This window comes from Sturnira hondurensis, unplaced genomic scaffold, assembly GCF_014824575.4.
Source record: "Sturnira hondurensis isolate 20B ecotype Veracruz unplaced genomic scaffold, ASM1482457v3 Scaffold0005220, whole genome shotgun sequence".
Lineage (NCBI taxonomy): Eukaryota > Metazoa > Chordata > Mammalia > Chiroptera > Phyllostomidae > Sturnira > Sturnira hondurensis.
The window spans coordinates 4,693,256-4,717,001 of NW_028077851.1; the positions used below are offsets into that span (position 1 = coordinate 4,693,256).

Consider the following 23,746-nt stretch of genomic DNA (forward strand, 5'->3'; position numbering starts at 1 on the left):
AAAACAACAAGTACATGTGAGGATGTGGAGAAAAGGGAACCCTCATGCACTGTTGGTGGGAATACAGACTGGTGCAGCCACTGTGGAAAACAGTATGGAGTTTCCTCAACAATTTAAAAATGGAACTGCTTGTGACCCAGTGATCTCACTTCTGGGAATATATCTGAAGAAACCCGGAACACTAATTTGAAAGAATATATGCACCCCATCTTTACTGCAGCGTTATTACAATGGCCAACATTTGGAAGCAGCCCAAGTGACCATCAGTAGATGAGTGGATAAAAAAGCCATGGTATATTTACACAATGGAACACTATGCAACTGTGAAAAAAGAAGGAACTCTTACCCTCTGCAACAACATGGACGAATCTGGAGATTATTATGCTAAGTGAAATAAGTCAAAGAAAGACAAGTACCATATGATCTCACATTTTTGTGGAATCTAATGAACAAACTAAACTGACAGATACAATAGAAACAGAGGCATGAATACATGACAGACTGACAGCTGTCAGAGAGGAGGGAGGTTGGGGTACTGGATGAAAGAAGGTGAAGGAATTAGGCAAAAAAACCATATTCATGTAACAGAGAAACAGGCAACAGTGTGGTGATAGTCGAAGGGAAAGGGAAGTTGGGGTAGGTGAAGGTAGTCAAAGGGGGGTAAGGAGGGGACAGAAACAGACTTCATTTGTGGTGATGGGTGCATGATGCAGTGTGCAGATGCAGTTTAGTTGAGTTGTACACTTGAAACCTGTATGATTTTGTAAACCAATGTCACCCCAATAAATTCAATTTTTAAAAAGTGCAATAAGCCCCGGCTGGTGTAGCTCAGTGGACTGAGCATGGGTTGTGAACCAAAGGGTCGCTGGTTCAATTCCCAGTCAAGGCACATGCCTGGGTTTCAGGCCAGGTCCCCAGTGGGCTTTACATGAGAGGCAACCACACACTGATGTTTCTCTCCCTTTCTTTCTCCTTCCCTTCCCCTCTCTTTAAATAAATGAATAACATCTTTTTTTTTAAGTGCAATAAAACAGTAACTATGTGCCAAACAGTCCTAACTGTTGTTACCACTCACAATCCAGTTCAGGTCCCATGTACTGTCAAAACCACACAGATTCCTCCAGTTTCTAATTAATCTCATCTCCCCATATGTTCCCATCACACTATTAGGTTACACATCCACAGACAAGAATCATGTATTATTAAACTCAGTACTTTATAGATATAATACAGTATCTTGGACATATGAAATATGATATACTTGAGTAAGTATACTGAAATATTTTCTGGACTCAACTTGTTGATAATAATGGCTTATTTTCTTATGGCACATCAATGAAAACTGAATCTCAGCAAGACTGGGTTGCATCATCAGTTTAAATGGCCAGAATTCTTTCATTCAATGTTTTGGGTACTAACTATGGATCAGATATTGTACAAAAGCTCCTCAGAGGAAGAACTCCTGAAAGAGACAAACCCATGAATTAACTACATGTGAGAAGTGCAAAAAAGGTCTATGCAAGGCATTTTACATGCCCAGAAGTGGTAGAAACCACCTATATCTGGGAGAAGGGGGAACCTCTACTTGGGGAAAGGGCTTCACTAAGATCTTATTTGAACAGAGAAGTTTTCTCCAGGCACTCAATAACTCACTTATCTCTGTTATATTGTAAAAAGTGTATTATTCATGGAAAATGGACTTTTTGAAAAGCATAAAATGCATTTACAAAAGTCCATTTGCACTGTGCACTCAAGCCATATTGACCCTCCAGCATATCTCTTAACAGGCCAACTCCCCATGACCTATGTAAAACAGACCAGCTGATGTCAACAGCACAAATGTTTTTAGCTCATAGGTAACTTGAGCTTTAGTTCAGCTTCACTCCTCTACTTCTTTCAATTGATCTGCACACTTAGCATCCAAAACTTAGTTGGCATTTCTTCCCCCAAACTGTCAACTCCTCTTATAATACACATCATATGGTTTTCAACTAAATAGTATGTAAACCAATTAAAAGAAAGTTGCCATTTTGTTAAAAATTATGTGGGATGCTTTGGCAAGATTTGATGAAAGTGATGAGTCACTTTAAAACTGTGGCTATCAATTAGATATGGGTTAGATAACATTGAAAGATAGAACACTGTAAAAAACCTCCAATTCTGCACTAGATGGTTTCATAAGTTGTTTATATCATTGCTTCACTTTCAAGAAATCAAAACTGGCCCTGATTGGTATGATTCAGTTGGTTGGACATCATCCTGCAGAGAGAGGTTGCCAGTTCAATTCCCAGTCAGGGCACAAGCCTGGGTGATGGATTCAGTTCCTAGGCAGGGCATATATGAGAAGAAATGATTGACATTTCTCTTTCACATCGAAGTTTCTCTCTCTCTTTCTCCCTCCCATTCCCTCTCTCTAAAAATAAATAAATATTTTTTAAAAGAAATTAAAACTGGACTTACAAGACAGACAGAATGGATTGAGTATGGTTCATACAAGAAAGATGGCACTGAACTTTAGCCAAATGATCCATACTCAGGAAAAAAAAAGCCTTGGTCCTACATCAAAAGACTAGCAAAGAAACATGCTTTATGACAAAAATATTTGTTATTTGTGCATTCTTATGAATTACCCAAAGCTTTACCAATTTTTAAATTTAACTTTCCAGTTATTGACTTCAATCTATCAAATAATGGGGCTCCCACCAGATATATCTTGCTAACACTTCCTCCTTCAAGTCTGTGCACAAAGGCCACTTGCTTCAGAAAGCCCCAAGAATGCTAACTGCCTCTTCACAAACCCCTCAAGTGGTGCTAGACTGTTGTTATTGGTTTTAACCTCAAACCATTTTTAAAAAACAAATTCATTATGAATAACAAAAATTCTATTAACATTTTCTTCTTTTGATTCGATGCACAAAAACTAAAACAAAATGACCTCAATAAATCACTACAGGGATAGATCTTACAAAGATAGAAGAATATGGGAGAAATAGTAGTTGTCCAACAAAAGGATCTGTGAAAATCCAAGGTAAGCAATTTAAGGAAAGACAGCATTTGTATCTTGGTGGAGGCAAAATAAACAGGATATAAGTCAACATATTTGAAAAGAAACTGGAGAAGAAAAAAAACATAAATATGAACCAATTATTAACAAAAATCCAGGCATCACAGACAAATGCTAGGCTGGTTCTAATACGGAAATGGTATTTGCAATTTGATTTTAACATCAATGATACTTCAAATAATTACCCACATTTTATTATGTATAGTCATTCATGAAACCAAGGAATATACAGCATAGTCTTTATTAATTAAATAAGGAGGCCATTGAACTGTGGTGGCTCTAATGCACAAAGGCAAACCAAAACTAGGCCTTCAGCTATAGCCAATCAAATAATTTCCTTTCTTTGCTACCACACCTTCTCTACATAAGTCTTTCCCCTGGTTCCTATCAGTGGAGCGCTCCTAACCACTTCTATTTTGGTGTGCCCAATTCAAATTGATTTTTCCTCAAACTCTCAAAAAATGTAATATACTTCAGTTTATCTTCCAACAGTAACTTACAATTCAACTGTGAAAACTAGAATACATGAAAACTTTATGCCCAGAAATTAGGACAACATCAGTGTTCACTAAATGTTTACTGATTTTATTAAGAGTTAGACATTTCAAGATTGTAGTTAATACAAGACAACAGACAAGATGAAAGGATTCAGGTCCATGATTACCAAATGAAGCCTATAAATGACAATGGCTATAAAATGTTCAGAGAAAATAGTGCTCATTTTAGACTGGGGAGGTTATCTTTTACACAGGAAAGAGGATTTGAACTAGGTCTGGAAAAATGGTGGTGTTACACTTAAGTTGTGTAAGCCAAAAAGAAGAGAGTATATTCCAGCAAAATTTGGTTCAAAACACTTGAGGATTATTATAGATAATTATAATAATGATATATAACTTGCGAAGTGCTTTCATTTTTACCATTTCCCCGGAAATCACAACCACCCAGTGAATTAATTAACAACACAGAGTATCATATGCTTGAAATAGAAAAAGAATATCTGGTCAAAACTGAACACTCTAAAAGAGAAGAAACCTGGGTATGGCTAGATTCAATAAGTTTTTAAATGCAAAACTAAGAAACTTGAACTTCAGCTGTAAACATTAGGAATGTATTGCAAGTTTTGTTACAATTTTTTTTAGTGACATAACAATGAAAAAACTACTTGAATTACAATACTAGCGAATATAACTCAAGGTAATTGAAACATTCATAATTCATTCATTCCACAAATATTTACTGAACAAGTACTCTATACCAGTCACTGTACCAGATGTTACCAAAAGAGTAGTAAACAAAACAGACCAGACCCTACCCTCCTGGAACATAAAATCTTAAAAGAGTTGCAAAACATTCCAGTAGAACAAAATATTTCAAATAAAAAAGTCTGGTGACCTACTGGATTTTCAAATGTAATAAAATAGTAACAGCTAAAATAAATAGATAGCACTTTGTGCTAAGCACTGGTCTACATAAATAAATATAATTTATTTATATTACTTTATTTAATTTTCACAAAAACCCTTTATGGTCCTTTACTACCAAAAACCTCATTTGAGCAACAAGGAGAAAAAGAGAGAAATTAGTTACATAGTCAGTAAAGTGGAAGAACTGGAATTCAAACCCAGGCAGTCAGGCTTGAAAAACCCCATACTTCGCCACTAAGCTATATCCTTAACAAATAAGCCACATGGTTTAAGATAGTGGTTTTGGAGCCCTTCCATACATGGGGCATGATGCTAAGTATTTTTACATATATTATCACATTTCATTCTAACACTTAAAAAAATAAGAAAACAGTCCCAGAGTCATTAAATACCTTCTTTCTGGTCACACAGATAGGAAGTGTCAAGGCCAGTATCAAACCGAGGTTTTTTCTAACCTCCAAAGAGTTATTTTTAACTATGACATTATTTTATAAGACAATAGTTATTTGTAGGTTCACCGAATGCTTCCCAAGTAGAAAACTGAACTGGGAAAACCAAAAGTTGATGAAGAGATCTATCTGTTTCGAAATTTTTTTAAAAGAAATTAATTTAGCAAGTTTAAGACAAAATGAATTATTCCATGTGTGCAGTGCAATAAACCCATAGATATCTTACCACCAATGCTGCTATATGGGGTCTTATCATTTTTACTAAGAGCTCTTATTTCACTATCCACACCAATAAACTACTAAAAGCTAAACACAGAGTAAACTGAGATGTTAGTCACTTATTCCATTGAAGTTTGTATATTTGCTAGTTCATCCATTAAAAAGTCTTCCCCTCAAATCTCCACAGCCTAATTAAAATCGCTATTTTTTTCCTCCTTTACTGGAGAGTAAATGGAAAAAACCCCCAGCAGAATCATCCTCGGAGTGCAACAAATTGGGCCATTTACCCTGGCCCCAAACTTGGGAAGGAAGATCCTTGCAGCTGTTATAGGAACCATAAAGGTAGCCTTGCAAAAAAAGCAGCACCAGGGCAAAAAAATTAATTGGCAAATACAATCAGTATTGGCACAAAAACCTTCCCTTTTCATTATGACTAAAGCAGTGTAGCATGTCTTCCAATTTCCAATGTCTTTTCTACCAGCCAGTGAACTTGAAAGCTATTTTAACCACGTTAGCAGCATAAAATATAAAGGAATAGAGAAAAACAGTAAGTAAAGATGCAATTTAGGAATGGGCTTAACAGATGACTCAGTATTTCAACAAATATTTATTCAACACCTACTGAGGCTGGAAGTACAATGGTTAGCATCCCAATATATTCTATTTTTACCCCAGCCAGGAGTTGGGCGTATCACCCTTCAGGGTCCCTATCTAGAAAGTAGAGCTAATGACTGTTCTCATAGAAATGTAGTGGATAATATGTAGCACAACAACCTTTAAAGTGTTCTGTGCTCAAATAAAATAACACAGGTATAAAGATTGAAAGGTTTTCAGAAGAGCATGTTAAGGAAAAAAGCCTAGAAAGGTTATATATATATATATATATATATATATATATATATGTATGGAGAGAGAGAAGGGAGAGAGAGAGAGGGAGAGAATGAATGAGAATGAGAATGAGTAAGCTAAAGAATAAGCTAATGTTTATCCCTGGACAAGGAAGCAGCCTTAAACATCTCTGTATCCCTCAGGGCATTTGGCATACTGCCCTTCATTTAACAAGCGTTCAGTAAGTACATGTGATAGAGTATGGGTGCTGTCGTTATTTTAAAAATCTGGCAAAGGAGAAAGAATGTACAAAACAAACTGCTGCCTATTATGTACCAAGTACTGGGTTGGGCACTTCATTTATGTTATTTGATTTAATTTTCACAGCCACCTTGTGAGGTACGTATTAAATAATCACAAAACCAAAATTGGATTTTCATTTTCCAAGAATCAGATAACAAATCTAAACTTAAAAATGAACAATGGATCTGACATTTGGCATAGTTTGCTTACTTCATGTTAAAAGGAAAAAATCATGCAAACCCTACAAGAGTATTTTTTAAAAAACCTGTATAGACATGAAAAGAAAATGCACAAAGAAAAATACAAATGGCCAATAAATAAATTTTGTACTGTTCAATCTTAAACTAATTTTAAAAAGCAAAACAGAAGAAACCAATAATGCTGACCAGACTGGCCAAAGTAATAAATATGTTTTAACTGGTAACCTTTCCCTTAGCTGAATCAGAATGTTTCTTCTACACCCTCCATACGTGTGGCACACTCCCTCCCATCCATGTCATGTATCACCACTCCCAGTGATTACCAAAGGGCATATAAAACAATGTCCTAAGAAAATTGTAAAAAATTTTCAGAAGGATTCACATTAACACATTCTTTGCCAAGATGTCTACAATTGAGAATTGCAGGGCACTGAAGTTCTGCTTTAAAATGGCTGACCAAACACATGCTTTCTTTCCACCATTAAAACCCATTAAATAAGCAAAACAAATATAAAAATAAGTTCAGAGAAGCTCCGGCAATGTAGATGCTCCAGCAGATAGATCATTGAGGAATTCCAAGGAGTTATGAAACAGGTTAAGACTGAATGGATGGGAAAATCCAACAGAGCTGAAGAACCCACAATTTCATGTAGGAAAATAAAGAGCTCTCCCCCTAAAGACATATTTTTCTAGAAAGAATCTTGAAGTTAATAAACTTACAGGTAGTAGAAACTAAGAAAAGACTAATAACAAACCACATAGTTGAAAAGCTGTAAAACACCTTTACCCATGCCCACTGCCTACCCTTTTATAGCAGGACTAATGCTAGCATTTATCCAGTCCAACTCTCTAAAATGATAGTTTGGACAAGGAATACTACCCAATAACATTTCTCCAGAAAAGTGGAGAAAGGTGACTATTAACTGTAGCTTCCATAAGAAACAGGGAGTCCCACAAGAGAGCTAATGACCCACACACTCTACAGAAAACACTGCATTCAGGGCAAGGAGATAGCATAATCAAATTTGAAACAAAATTTTATGGTGAACTCTATATGCCAGAGCATAGTGTTTGAGGCAGATGGAGAAAGGATGTGAGGTAGGTAGACAGAGAACATACCAGAGAGCCTGATGAGCCATCTAAGAAAATTTAGACTTTCTCCTTCTCCTGTCAGCTTGACAGCACCACTGCAGGCTTTCAAGCAAGTCATTGATAAGTTCAAAATCAGATTCTATATCATACTAGCAACTGATATATATGACTTAGATAATACCCAACTATCTAACCTAAGAGTCAGGATGGTTGGTACAAGCATTGAGACTTTTTTTAAATTAAGGAAGAGGAGGCTTCCCCCCCCCCCCACACACACACATTACATATGCTGAGTGTAAGGCTCCTGTAAAATTATTCAGGTGTAGATTGGCAGCAGGTTATTAAAAATAAATTAGAAGCTTATAGAAAAATGGAGGGAAAGAATTTAGAAAAACAGCTGCACATAAGTAGAACTGAAACTCTAGGCACAATTGAGACAATGACGAGATAACAGTTGGCCAAGAAGTCAAACCCAGGTTAACAGCAGTGGGTAAGGAGTAAGTGGAGCAAGACAAGCCCACAAAGGATGCAAAAAAAAAAATGTAAGAGAAGGACATGCACAACCAGGATGCCAAGGAAACATGCTGCTTCAAGTAGTCATTTACAATGTCAGGTGCAACAGAAAAGTCAAGTAAAATTAGGACTGGCTGAAGCCTCTGATGCAGCAAACCAGAGGTCACAGGCAATCTCGGCAAAAACAATTTAAGTAGTGAGGGTGGCAAGCTAGAGAGCAAGAGCTAAAGTATGAGGAGAAATGGACAGACTATATATAGAGCACTCCTGCAGACTTTTAGATAAGATAGGCAGGTGAAGGTTAAGTAGCTAGGGAAGGAGTGGACAAGGGCTTCAGGGAAGCTTTTCTGGGATGAAAACCTTAGGAATAAAAAAAAATGGGCAGAGAAAAACAGGAATCACAGCAAGCCTCTAAGGCTTGCAGCAAGGTTACTGAACCTTGGCACTACAGACATTTTGCACCAGGTAATTCTTTGCTGTGGGGTTGTACTGTGCACTCTAGGATGTTTAGCAGCACCCCTGGTCCCTACCCACTAGATGCAGTTGCACCTATACCATCACCATTATTACCACCATCACCAACCCAGTTGTGAGAAAAAGTCTCCAAGTATTGCTAAATGTCCCCTGGGGAGAGAAATGGTCCCCAATTGAGGACCACTGGGATACATCATGGGGAGGAAGAATGGGAAACTGACAGAAAATATATACCAAAGCAGCAGCACTGAAGCCGAGGGTACTGGGCAAGTGACTGGTCTCAAACAGCAGCAGAAGTACCTCATCCTCTGAGACAGGAGGAAAGGACAGCTCTGGAAATACAGGAACTGATCCATTTGTACCTGGAACTAAAACCTGCAGAAAATCAGCCAGAAGGCCTTCAGTGTTCTCAGTGGGGAGGAGGCAAGGCTATGTGTAAGTACAAGTGGTGATAATTCAGTGGCAGGTTTGAGAATAGTGGCCAGGGTTTTTTAACAATAACTGGGACTGGCTGGCAGGTCACACCACAGAAGCTGAATTGAAGATGGAAACCACCATATTCCCTTTTCTTACTGAGAATGTTAAAATGCACCTCCCCATAGAAATCACCTTCTTCATACTGATTACAGTCCCAAAGGGACTATATGAATTTCAACTACATACTGGAAAGAATAGGCTCCTGAGGGTTACCTGGGAAACTTACCTGTTTCTTAAATAACATAGTTCCTATTAGATAATAGGAACTCTGTCCTACACAATTAATGTCTAAATGAAATTTTCGTAAGTAGTCTGTTCAAGTTAGAAGATGCCTATGGTTGCACTACTTCCTGGTCAACAGTCAGGAAAACTAGAATAGAAAGGAATGGCTGCAAAGACAAGAAGCTTATGAAATGAGATTCCTCACAGGACAAAGACCCGCTCACTCCTGTCCTCTAAACCAAGGACTGCAAACTCAAATAATTATGGGACCAGGAAACCAAAGCAACTGTCTCAATTCCATGCATGGCAAAGAAGCTGGAACTAAATAACCAGTATGAAGCCAAGAGATACAAAGAACTGTCCTTGGGTAAATAAGAAAAAAGAAATGGGCCCAGAGCTGTACATAGGACTGACCAAAGCAGTCTTTGCTCTACCACAGATGCAGGGTCCAAATTCACAACACTCTCCAGGTGTCAGAAACTTATCTGAGAACATTACAGAAGCAGTGAACTCAAAGAGTACCATCAGAGACAAATGAAAAGCCATCCAAAGGAACATTCTACCAGCCAGGCACAAGCAGACAATTCCCCAATTGTCAGATGCTGCAAGCTACAAAATAAAAGCAAAACATGGAGGGACAGAGGGAGGAGAGAGAAGACAAATGGGAGATTTCATTCTTCAAAAACTACAGCTAAGAAAATAATCCAGACTTAACTCTATTTCTAAATGTTTGCCCTGGCTGGTGTGGCTCAGAGGATTGAGTGCTGGCCTGCAAAGCAAGGGTCGCTGGTTCAATTCCCAGTCAGGGCACATGCCAGAGTTGTAGGCCAGGTCCACAGTAGGGGGCATGAGAGACAGGCAACCACACATTGATGTTTCTCTACCTCTCTTTCTCCCTCCCTTTCCCTCTAAAAATAAATAAAATATTTTCTAAAAAATGAAAAAATATGTTCACAGAAAATGTCCTTAGGAAATTAAAGAGGTTTTGAAAAAACACCAAAATTTTTGCATTAAAAATATAGTCAAGTACCATATGATTTCACTTATATGGAATACAATGAACAAAATGAACTAACAAGCGAAATAGTGCTGACAGCTGTGGAGGGGGAGGGCTGGGTGGATGGAGTGAGCATAAAAGAGGAAAAAAGAAAAAACTCATAGTCGAGGACATAAGTATGGTGATTGTGGGGCAGTGGGAGAGGTATAGTGGGCATAAATGCTGATGGACGGAAACTTTACTTGGGGTGGTAAACACATAATACAGATGATGTGTTATAGATTTGTGCACCTGAAACCTGTATAACTTTGTTAACCAGTGTCACCCCAATAAATTCAATTAAAAGGAGAAAGATAAAAATAAAAATATAGTCAAATGCTTTCAGTGAGAATTCTCAATAAATGAATTACACAATAACTAGACATAGCTAAAGGGAAATGAGTGAAGTGTAATATGGGTGTCATGAAATTGCCCAGAATTAAAAAAAGGAAATATTAAAGAAAAGTTAAGCAATATGGAGGATACAATGAAAAACTCCAACATATATCTAAATAATGGTTCCAGAAATGGAAAAAGGAGATTATTTTAAAAGATAATGGCTACGTTTTTCCCCCACAAATGAAGATATCATGAATCTTCAGACTGATGGCAATACACCAAACAAAAGCAGTGTAAATAAAAACAAACCCACATCTAGAGATCCTGCAAAAGATCAAAAACAAGGAAAATATCTTAAACTCTTAAACGTAGCTCAATACAAAAGATAATTACCTACATACAAAGAAATTACATCTGAACTGACTAAAGACTTCTCATTAACAAAGCTTAAACAAAAATATTTGAAGAGGTAAAGCTTTAACAAAGCTTGTCAAAACACAAGAATAGAGATAACTGTCACCATAAAATTCTGTACTCAGCTCAACATCATCAAGAGAAAAAGTAAAACAAAGACACTCAAAAACACAAAGACCAAGTTTACTAACAGGCATTTAGTAAAAAAAACTACTTAAGAACATGCGTTATAACGAAGGAAACTGAACCCAAAAGTTTAGAAATGGGGTAAATGAAGAGTAGTAAGCCAAGAAATGTGAAAAACATGTCGATGAGTAAATAGTCACTATTTTTATAGGCTTAACATGGCTTAAATAAGACAAAACTAAAACATAAATAACATGGTCGAGGCAATTAGGGTTAAAAGATAAACGATTCTAAAACTTCTGCCTTATTCAGGAGGATGGAAATAATAATTAAGCTTAGACTAAGTTAAATGTGCCTGTTAAAATTTTAAGAGCAATCAAACTTCTGTCTTTTACCCTAGAATAAAAAAGCTGGAAGAAACATAGCTGCTCCTCTTTAAATGAAGAACAGCTGGTACTTAAAATATAAAGACACAAATGGGTTACAAATTAAAAAATGGTAAAAGATAAACAAAAAGGTGGATTAGTTTCAAATTCATGACTTTCTTTAAACTAAATGCATCATGGAACCAACTGGATCAAAATCTTGAGAGGCAGGACTTTAGAGAGGAAACAACCACGTGCTCACCTGGGCTAAACTGCAACTGGACAATGATAAGAGTTTAGCTAGAATAATTGGCAAATCGATAAAAATCTGATGTGATTTGCTGAGTGGACAGTGTGAAACCAGTACAGGGGTTGGGGGTTGCAGAAACTGGGGGAAGCCTAACCTTTTGCAGTACCTTCCTCAACCAACCCGGCCAGGCATTCACAGAAAGTAAAAGGCCCTGACATCCTGCTCTCCCTATCTCCACTAAACAAAAGCCTTTATCAGTAAAAGAAAGGCCAAGAGTCTCTTTCCTTACTTAAAGCATTGGTGAAAACTCATTGCCACCAGGAAAATAAGAAGGCACCCTACACTTGGGAGAGAGACAAGATTACACCCTGAGCCCACCAAAATAGCCAGGGGAGGGGCAAAACCTTGGGACACTGATGTAAGCCTAAACCTGAGGTTTAATCAGAACAAAAGACCACACCCACCACCACTCTCCACTTCCAAGCTAACCAACTTCCAGTGACAAGTAAACAGCAGAATACTACCAGTGGAGGGTCAAAAAAAGAAGACCCTCTTTAAAGCACAATTCAAAAGGAAGACCTGAAATGTGGAATAAATCAACTCCCACCCTAATCACAAAGTATCTCCGTAAGAATTGAAGCCTGAAGTATACTGAGGGTAAGCACTGCAACAAAAAAATTCAAATCTAGCCCAACTATTAAGGAGAATAATTCAAATCCCTGCAGTAAAGGCCTAGTAGAAGGAGAGATATGCACACTTACAGACATAAAAATTATGTACATTAGTCTCTAATACAAAATAGGTCAGGCTTGAAACAAAAAAATCACAAGGTATAAGAAAAAGCAAAGAGAAAAACAACACTCAAAAAGCAAAGAATGTACCAGAACTAGACACAGAATCAGATGCTGGAACTATCTAAAATAAAATTTTAAATACTATGAGTAACTCATTTAGGGCTCTAACCCCAAAAGAGAACAAGATGCAAAATCATATGGATAATTCAGCAGAAAGATGGAAACTATAAGAAAGAATAAAATGAAAGTACTAAGAATGAGAAACACAATTAAGAGAAACGAGAGTGCCTTCAGTGGGCTCCTCAGTATTGAGTCAACTCAGCCAAGAAGATAGATAGATCAATAGAAATGACCCCAACTAAAACAGAGAGAAAACAGAGTGAAAAATAAATAAATAAATAAAACAGCCCTGGCCAGTGTAGCTCAGTGGATTGAGCACAGGCCTGAGAACTAAAGTGTCACTGGTTTGATTCCCAGTCAGGGCACATGTCTGGATTGGGGCCAGGTCCCCCACAGGGAGCACGTGAGAGGCAACCACACACTGATGTTTCTCTCCCCCTCTCTCTCCCCCTTCCCCCCTCTCTAAAAATAAATAAATACGATCTTTAAAAAATAAAACAGAAGAGAACATTCAAAAGCTGTGGGGCAAGATCAAAAGTTCTAATACACTGGTAACTGGAATCACAGAAATAAGAGAGAGAATGGAACAAAAATATTTGAAGAGGTAATGGCTGAAAATATCCAAAATTAATACATCTAACCACAAATCCAAGATGATTAGAGAATAGGAAAAAAAAAGTATTGCCACCACCCAGCATCAATACCACTCGAGACTGAATTCTGCAAGTTCTGCCATTGCCATGCCTTAAAAACCAAACACCCTGTCAATGTGATCACTACGTCATCAGTTCAACTACACAGGATATCCACCTCATAATGCTCACCTCTAAATACAAGTCTCACTCTGTGTAAATTACTGGTCAAACCTAGATCACAAGACTTTATCCTAACTGTAAAAGAGACTGAGGATGAGTTTTCTGGGAAAGGAAGCCATAAGATGAGAAATTACCAAGATGTAGAGAAGGTATTTAAGAGTCTACTACCCATGCTAAAAAAAAAAGACAAACAAAAAGCCCTCCAATTAACTAACCAGCTATTATTGTGTAGTGAATTCTCTGGTGAAGACACTGCATCCCGAGAGTACCTTTTTGTAAGACAAATATTTTACCTCAATGTTGTAACACCCTTAAAAGCAGCTTCCCAATGTGAGGACATAAGCAGTAATTTGGGGTGTGTAAAGCTACATAATAAATAAACAAACATCTTCATAGAATGTTGTTTTTGCTTCATCACAAGTAATATACAATGCAGATGAATAGAAACACACATATGCAAGCACACACATGAGTTTATATTGGAAAAGAGGTCAGCACTTCAATGAATTCATGCAATAAATCATGAAAAAACTCAAAGAAATGTCACTCTTATAGGTGTCAACTTTGGCATCCCTCTCATCTGCCATACTGTAAATGTTGGTAGAAGTTTCAGGAGGCCCACAGGAAGCCATTAGCACCTTTGTATGCTTGGCACAGGCAGAGTAATGTGGATCCAGTTATGACAGTTATGCCCAGTGACTACATATGGGACAAACATGTCTATGACACTAGCAGAGAGGAAAATTCACTAGATAGGTACCTCCCAAAGAAGAGAAGCCACTTAACAAGGAAGGCACTGACACGAGGAGATGGGAAGGGAGCAAAAAAGGAGACACCTTTCATAAAAGAAACACTTACTGAGATTTCCTAACTACCAGGAAATGCACTAGAGGCTGAAGCAACAACAATCAACAGCACTCCATGCCTCCACAGAGCCTGCAGTAGAAAACCATTACCATCTGCTTATCCATTTTGCCAGAGGCCCATCCCCTATTTAAATTCCTGGTCTTAGTATTTCCTTCCTATACTCTCAGGTAAAAGCAAAAATGGACAGAAAAAAAAGCCAAAAGATGGCCACAAAGAAAATCAAGACCCTGGGATATAGATAGGGTAAAAGCGTCAAAGTAATGCATGCAATATACAAATCCATGTTATTTTTTGCTATTCTCCCACCTTTATATGCTCATACTTAGATCCATGTCCTTGAATATACCGTCTGAAAGAAAATCCCTTCCCTCCACCTGACATTCTGGGCCTCTTTTAGGACTCTTCACAAACACTCAGGAATCATTGTCTTTCCAGTCCCCTTAAGTCTGCAATAAGTGTGCCTCTTCTTACCTAGAGTACCAGCACCCTGTATTTCCATCTAAATGTGCATATCATTCTGTACTTTAGTCATTGTTTCCTGCCTCTTCTGCTGGATTACAAACTCCATTAAGGGCACAACACCACAGCTTGGCTTTGTATCTCCATCACTTACCTAGATGCTGACACCATTTCAGTTGCTTGAACACTTAACACCGAGATACCCAAACTGTCACCCTATCATAACGTCAAAGACAGAAAAGTATAGCCTTCCTTTACCAATCCTGCACAGAAGGACAGACTTGAAAGCACAACTCTAATCAAGGGCAGTCCTTCTGGATGCTAGAGAAGGCACTGACACAAAACATCAGTTTCAAACTCTAAAATCTGAAATGAGGCAGCTCTTTTAAAATAAATGTCCTGGGCTGGATCAGAAATGAAAAAAAGTAATGACACAAACCACTGCAAACTCTTCAAGTTACCAGCACCAGGAAAAGAAAAAAGGAGGAAAAAAAGATCAAAGCAACAAGAAAACAGAGCAGGTATAGAATGGTTCAGAAAAGCCTCAGAACTCCAGGCCAAAGTAAGTGAAGTTATTGGCTGCATCAAAATGTAGTTTTCAAAGGAAATGTCTGAAAAAGGAGGTGATGCTGTGGATATTCTTTGTATATGTGGAAGGGGAAAGTGGACAACAGCATTCCTTATATTCCAAAAATATTGTAGGTACTCAAAATGAGATATGATTAACTACAAAGTAGCATAAATGCTGAAAAATATTAAACTAGACTTAAGACATTGTATTTGGGGGTGGGGGAGATAAAGCAAATTTAATGTTGATACATAATGAAACATTTTATTAAAACATTAAGTACCTTGAGCAGATTAAAGGTACTTTTGGGAGAAAAACTAAGCAGAGTTTTAAGTTTAAATTTGGAAGAGAGCTAAAACTGTTAGAGAAAAAATTATTTAACTCAGTTATAAATAGACATGGCATTCCTATATAAGGTTAACATAATGGTGAAGGATAAAAGAAATGGAGCAGCCTTCAGAAAATTAAAGGTAATTCCTATAAAAACAATGAAAAGAGTATTGCAGGTGACAATCAATCCAAAAGCAATTGCAAAAACTTTATTTTAATGAGATTAGAGAAGAATATTTTACCTTTCAGAGATTTGACCTTTCGGGTTAAGTATCAAGGTTCCCATTGAGATAAAACCCTTGTTTTTTTGTGGCATTTCATTTCATGTCACATCCCTGCTTAAAACCTTCAATAGCTTCCCAGGAGACTTAAGACAAGTTCAAAAACCCAGCAGCTGGCCTTTACTAAGCTTTTTCAAGACCTGGCCCCTGCCTACTTCTGCTTTTGCCTGCTTCTCTGCTTTCCAGTCATTTTTGGATTTCTCCAGTTCTTTAAATGGCTCTGCTTTTCAAAAGCCTCTAGCTCCATTACCTTGCCTGAGGGCATTTGGTCAGGAAAACAGGTCTCACTGTAAATGTTACTTCCTCAGTTTGTCCTCCCTACCTGCTCCTCCCAGGACAGATAGCAAATCCCTACCCTATTATGCACTCCCACAGTGCCCTGTACTTCTTGGCCTCCACCTCGAGACTGTAAAGTAGCCCTGGCTAGAGTGGTTCAGTGGATTGAGTGCCAGCCTGTGAACCAAAGGGTTGCCAGTTCAATTCCCAGTCTGGGGCACATGCCTGGATTGCAGGCCAGGTCTCCAGTAGGGGGTGTGTGAGAGGCAAACACACACATTGATGTTTCACTCCTCTTTCTCCCTCCCTTCCCCTCTGTCTAAAAATAAGTAAACAAATAATCTTTAAAAAACGACTGTGAAGTATTTGAGGGCAGGGCTACTTTCTTTTTATTTATCATTCTATCCAGCCTCTATCACAATCTGATTCATAGTAGACACTCAATTAGTATTTGCTAAATGAAGGACCGATCCTCATATCTAGGACAGGTTATTTTAGAAAGAAAAAACTAACGAAGTATGAAACACCAATTTGCACAAAATTACTGTATTTTTGCCATGTATAGTGCGTAGTTTTGCCCAAATTTTTGAGAGAAATATAAGGATGTGCATTATACATGGATATGATGATTACATACCATGGGTATAATAATCCCATGTATAATGCACACAAAATGTGGGAGCACATTATACACAGCAAAACATTGTAGCTTTTCTCTTCCTCAACTATTTTCAATTATTAGCAATCAAAATAAAACTTTCTTTTCCTTTGCAATACTACTCTTAAATTTTAGTGGTAATATTATTAATCATAATTACTAGCAATTAAGTTAATATGTCACACAAGAGGCTGACAAACCAGGGTGGCATGTGTGGATAAACTAGGATATGTCACGCTTGAACCAGCTTTTGTAATCTCTGAAGGATTCTATTCATCAGGAAGCTAGTTTCTACTCTTGGCCAATGTTGGGGTAATTGAGCAAATCCAACTCAGTAAATTGTTCTTCAACTACCACTTATCACCATTTATATCTGCTGTATCTTCTTCACATGAGTGTGTGCTTAATCTGATCATAATAATATAATTTTACACTGCCAGAACCTAATCATTAGACATATCTAAAATTGAAACTTACCTAAAATAATTTAAGACATTCTTTTAAAAAAAGAAACCATAATGTATTCATCAATATGTTTAGTTAACTTCCAGAAGCTACTTTCAAAAATCACTATTTCCCTTTAAGTAAAAAAAAAATTATATTGTTAGAAAGCGCTTCATATATTACTATTTGACATTAGCACTTTCTCTTACAAAGGATACAAAGTAACAACAGAATCACACAGCCATATAGCTGTTAAACAGTTAAAAAAAAAGGGTAACCTTTTCCAAATCAGTTATGAATGAATTTATGGTAAACTATTAGTGGTACTGTGTCCAATCTGTTTGTTATTAAAAATCTAGACACAAACTACCACATAAGAAGTTATTGATTTACCTGCATGGCACTTGTAAGGACTGCTTTTCATCCAGAAATGTCCATCTAAAAGCAATGAAAGGTTAGACAGTTTCCATAACATTTTACTTCCAACCAAACCATTGCATTCCTCTGTTACACATACCAAAAAATTAACGTTCCTAAGCTATCTTATCAGCAGGTGTCCATCTACACACACAGTACACTTAGCAAAGGAAAGCACCTGTGGAATGGTGAGCATGAATCTATCCTGTACAACTTGTGCCCAAGCTACTTTTACTCCTCCCACCCCAACCACCATTGAGGGTAACTAAAAAGGAAATGATACAGGTAGAAAAAAGCAGCTATAGTACTTTGTAGGTCAAGCTGTTTCCAAAGCCCACAACAATCCAGTCTGAAACAATGCAAAAAGCAGGCAATATGTCTGAATACCTGAATTTAATGAAGCCCATGCTCTATGGCATGAATTTCTCAAGGGGGATTAGAGCTCAAAGAATAAAATGCACAATGTTATTGGCTTAAAATCAAGAAAACCAAATATTCTGTCCATGGTTTAAAGTCTTAAAGGAATTTTTTCTTGCCCAATAATTATATTACTTCCACCTTGATTCCCCCCCACCCTGCATTTCCAATATATCATTAAAAACATTGTATTTTATTTGCTGGTTTAAAAAAAGACCAAAACAGCCCTGGCCAGTGTGGCTCAGTTGGTTGGAGCTTCATCCCAAATACCCAGCCAGGGCACATACCTAGGTTGCGGGTTCCATCTCCCTCATCAAGGTGTGAATGGGAGGCAACCGAATGATGTTTCTCTCATCAGTGTTTTTCTCTTTCTCTAAAATCACTAAACATATTAAAATTATTTTTTAAAAGACTAAAATAAAATATAATCAAAACCACAAAGACAGAGTAATTTATACCATTTGTAGTACTGTCTTGTATATTTCATTGATACTATGTATTATGTTTAGGCAAAAACTTTTGAAAACAAAAAAGTACTAAGAAGTTGAATATGTATAAGAAGATATTTTAAAAGGTATCTCTCAAGATCTACATCATTTCACTTATCAGTCTCGGATGTTAAAGGGGTCTAGGTAGAAGCAAGTAAATAAGGTTAAAAAATCCATGTTGGTGGAAGGAATCTTTTGGGGGTGATGGAAATGTTCTAATATTGGATTACAGTGATGGTTATACAACTCCATAAATTTACCCTAAAAAATCTTTGAATGGCACACTTAAAACAGGTGAATTTTATGATATACAAAGTATACCTTAATAAAGCTGTTAAAGATGCATATTGAAAACCTATATTTGGTAAAGAAATCCACAAGAACTATGTATAGGTCCCATCTTTGTAGAATAACTGTCCTGCTTTGACCAAGATAATTTCTGGCCCTGAGCTCCTATGATATTCATCACTCCTTTCTAACTCTAATAAGTGATCAAACTGATTCTCATCAATTATAGGATAGCACAGTAAGTCCTTTCCCTCCCTAACATGGACCTTTGAGTGTTCCTTTGGGCTTAGCAACTGTTTAGCTCTCTTACTGATGGGTCTCGTTTAAACACAAACACAAAATCATGAGAGGCTTGAAATAGTAGAAAATTCTACTTTCAAGTAGAAAACATCTGTCAGTGTCCAACTTCTATGCATTAAGAAGCAACAATAACATATCTCTGAAGACTTCCCCTCCAGACTTTATTTCACTTAGGTCATTACTTTTACAGAAGAGATACTACCTGCAAGTTGTAATGGCTGCCATTTTACTTCAAAAGTGCATCAAACCACAAAATTGAATTCAATAAATATCTTCATAGCCTTTATTAGTGTAGCAAATTTAATCAAAGTCAGTCAAGTTAGAATGGAACATGTAGAAACATGAAATACCAAGTGGTTAATTAGAAACAGATACTCATTTGGGGTATAAATAATTAGGTACAGCCTTCATTTATGAAGAAACAGAACTAATGACCCTGTTAGAAAAATCTACACTTCCAGTTGTCCTAATCAGCAGTGCTGATGGATCTGAGTCCAGCCGCCCATGTGACTAAAGATTAGGTAACCTTGCCAATGTAGCCTGTGAACTCCAGGAGGCATATTGACATCTCTAGTACCACCCCAGGAAATGGAGTCAGGTTCTAAAGAGAGGCAGAAAGCATGATTTTGAAGAAAACAAGTTCAAGTCAGACCGGTTTGGATGGAAGTTTTGCCTCTGATGATGACTCTCTGAGTAACCTGGGCAAATTATTTTCTCTCTCTGAGTCCACTTGGTCAAGTGTATACAAGAAATAGGAAATAACAGATGTTGTGAGAACATACATACACACATATATTCATGCAAACAAATTATTTGCCATAGTATCTGGCATTCAGTAAAGCTCAATAAATAGAATATAACTTAATTATTATAAAGAAGACTGCCCAAAAGAGAGACCATACCCAAAACTTGACCTTAATTAGAACCATCTCGAACACAAATGTTTCTAAGTACACAAAGAGCTTAGCTCAAAATATTGACAATTTCAGAGACCTAAATGGCCTAGGCCCTTTTAATTTAACAAATAATTATCTGTTGATACTAAAATCTGAATTGTCTAAACCCTACAAGCCTCTTTAGGTAGAAGGTCCTCACTCTTGGCTTGCATACCCACTGACAGATCTCAGTATTAAGAAGTGTACAAACTCGAATGTGAAATGAGACCAGAACTTTGTGTAATCCACTCATTTACGCATTGCTGTATATAAAGGAAACCCTCTACAAACTATCAAGAATTTGAATCCAAACACTCCGATGATACATTGCCAACAAAAAATTCTAACATTAAGATTAAGATCAAAAGTGAATTGGAAAAGCTTCCCAAATGGAAAGTTTAAATGTAGTATTTTAATTGCATTATTTTCATAAGTTGAAATATGCAATCCAATGGACATCAACATCAAATGATAAAGAACATCTGAGATTCCCCTCCTCTAGCAAGAAATTCGATGGCGGCAAAAAATAAAATAAAATAAAACTTTAGAACCTAAAATCATCAAATCCTGAGTAAACAGCCCTTTCTACTTAGAAAGCAACTTAATATTAACTTGAAATGTTGCTGTTCTTGTATCAAAGTTAAGGGTTACCTAAAGGATTTCCCTCACATTTTGGATCTATGCATATGAATTCATTTGTTCTTAAATGTCTTCCGTTATTATTTGCCATCAATTTGTTACAAGAAAAAGTCATATCCCACACAAACTGCCCAAAATAAAATATTATATTAGCATATCTTCTAATATCTAGAAGAAATAAAACAGATAACCACCAAAGTTATCAAAATGGAAGGGGGAAAGGGTAAACTTTCAACAGACACAGCGAAGAAGTCTTATTTTCTTTGCTCACTTTCTTAAAATTTCCTACAGTCCTATTTGCAGATACAGCTGAATTTTCTACTACAAAGTAAATTGAAACATAAATCATAATGAAAGGTTAAACTCCTGCAACAGAAGGCACTGTCATTTCCAACAATGCCACTATTGTTGAAAGAGTCTCTCATAGATTCTTGGGACACACTGGTGAAGCAAGACTGGGGGGATAAAAGCATACTTGAAGTAATTTCTCCACCTCTGTATTTCAGCTTGTAATGTAACAATACTGCACCTTCAAAGTAGAAATAGCATTTAAAATTTGGTTTTCATTAAATGAGACTGCCTTAACCCCATGCAGCATAGTTGGAACAGAATAAATACATCTGATTCACAGTCAGTCAACCTTCTATTACTCATCTATGCGAGTGGTCCTGCAATTTCCCTCAATGAGAGCCTTTTCTTTTAAAACCCCAGGGCATGCTGTAGATGCATGCCACACTCTGGTTTAAATAACTCCAAGAAAATTACAATGAAAATAATGGCAGGTTTAGCCCAGGGAACATGCATAAATAAAAATCAAAAGCCTGAGATAAAGAAGTAAAAAAAAATCCCTACCACAAGCCCCTACATTATGAATAAATTATAAATCTGTGCAAGGAAAAAACTGAACGCTCTCAGGGGAAAAATGCTTATTTCTAATTATTTTTTTAAATACATCAAGTTTTATTTTTAAAAACAATTAGGCTTAGGAAACATGCTAAATAAGCAAAATTAAAACATTAAACTGTTGTGTATATCAAATTGATCACTGCACTATATTAAAAAGGCAAGATGATTCAAAGGGATTTAACAGTCTTTCCAACTGAAGACCCTCCAAACTCCTCTGAAATGATAGATTATTTAACATTCTTGGAATGATTAAATGTATTTAGCATGCCTCTTTTGGAGTTCTATTATTTAATAAAATCCAACCGATTTTTTTTTACCCTAATTAGGTTTCCTTGTACTTGTGAAATGCTCGGCATACACTGTACTGGCAGCTTTAGTTCTACAGCTTCTGTCTTCTGGCTCCTTTTCTCTTCACCCCCCACCCCTACAACCCCCCTCCCCCCCAAAAAAAGATTTCCTTCCCAAATGTTCCCTTCTCTGCATTTGTCAACAGAAACACCCACTGATGGTGTCAAACTGGTAATACCGCTGCAGGCTTCCTTACTCCTATTCCAGTGTCAACGCCAAAATGCTCAAACCTAAAATAGTACTTTTAATAAAGAAATTAAAAAGATTGCTATGGTACTTAACTATCACGTTCTCAAAAGACACACACCTTTAAAAAATGTATTATTAATAAACTCTAATTGGGTTGTTAAATATAAGATTATACTACCCCCTTCAACACTAAACATAGAGACAAGTAAACACAGCTTCTTCACATTTTATGAATAAAACATTTTAAAACCCTTACAGAAATTAACAAGTTTACATCTAAATGTCATTCGCATATAATTCCGAATAGCCTCAGTGAAGATCTTTTTTTGTAACCCTACAGCAAGAAAGGAACAAGCTGGAAATGTTCCAGCAGATGTTACCTAAAACGAGAATCCTATTCTATACATATTTATGTCTCCTGTTTCAGTCAAATGCTCTCAAACAAATTAATCTATGTAATCTTTCACATTAACTACATAACCATTACGTCCAAACAAACCTAATTCGGATGCACGTAAAGAAATTATTCTGTCTGCGAGACTTTCTAAAATCAGCTTACATTTCAGCCAATTAAAATAGATTGTGTTAAACAGAACACTGATCTGCATCTACATAAATATCACAGCATCCGTCTAATCCAAGATAACTAAGGTCAGGTTTTTCTTATTCAGGCATCTGTGCTCTAACACTCAAGTGAAGCGAAAAACGAAACCCTCAAGGAAGATCTGCCTTTACACTGAAATATGTTCAGGTTATTTTTTTCCCCAACGTGGGCACAAGACGAGTCAATACAAGCAGTACCTGTTCGTTCTGGGAGATGGCTCCAAACCCCAGGGTTTAATTTCTATGAGGGTATGGAGGGTACGAAGGGTACGAAGGTCTGGTAAAGGGCCAATTTTGTTTCCCCTCACTATGCCAGTCGTGAACTTCATAGCAACGCCTGAAACTTGTCCGGGGAAGGCTGGAGGAGACGCAGGGCAGGCGGCGGGTCTCTCGCCCACCCTTTCGGACAGCCAAGGTCAGCAGGGCCGGGGCCGCGGCTCACTGCCCCCGGCAGGTCCCGGGCTCCCTCGGAACTCGGGCAGGGGGCTCTGGTGCACAGGCTTCTCGGCGCCGGCGGGAAGGGGTTTCCCTCGCCGCAAGCCTAAGGGACCCAGCACTGCGGGGGCGGCAGAGACACCCCAAAACCCACCGCTGAGGGAAGTCCTAGGGGGCGGCCTCCACCCGCCGCCCCTCCTCTATATCTCCTCTCCGCACACCCCAGAACACAGCTGCAGCCCCTCGTCGGGGAAGCCCTTCCCGGGATACAATGGGGCCGCTGAGAAGGGGCCACTCCAGACTGGGGCGCCCTCGCCGCGTCGCCGCCCCTTCTCACATCTGCCCAGGGGAACCGGGTGGGTCCCACCTCTAGG

General features: G+C 37.6%; 1 protein-coding gene across 1 annotated transcript in view; it reads right to left on the bottom strand.

Moving 5' to 3' along the window:
* Positions 1-23,746, bottom strand: part of CDKL5 (cyclin dependent kinase like 5) — a 171,895-nt gene that overhangs the window by 147,979 nt on the left and 170 nt on the right. The window lies entirely within an intron of this gene.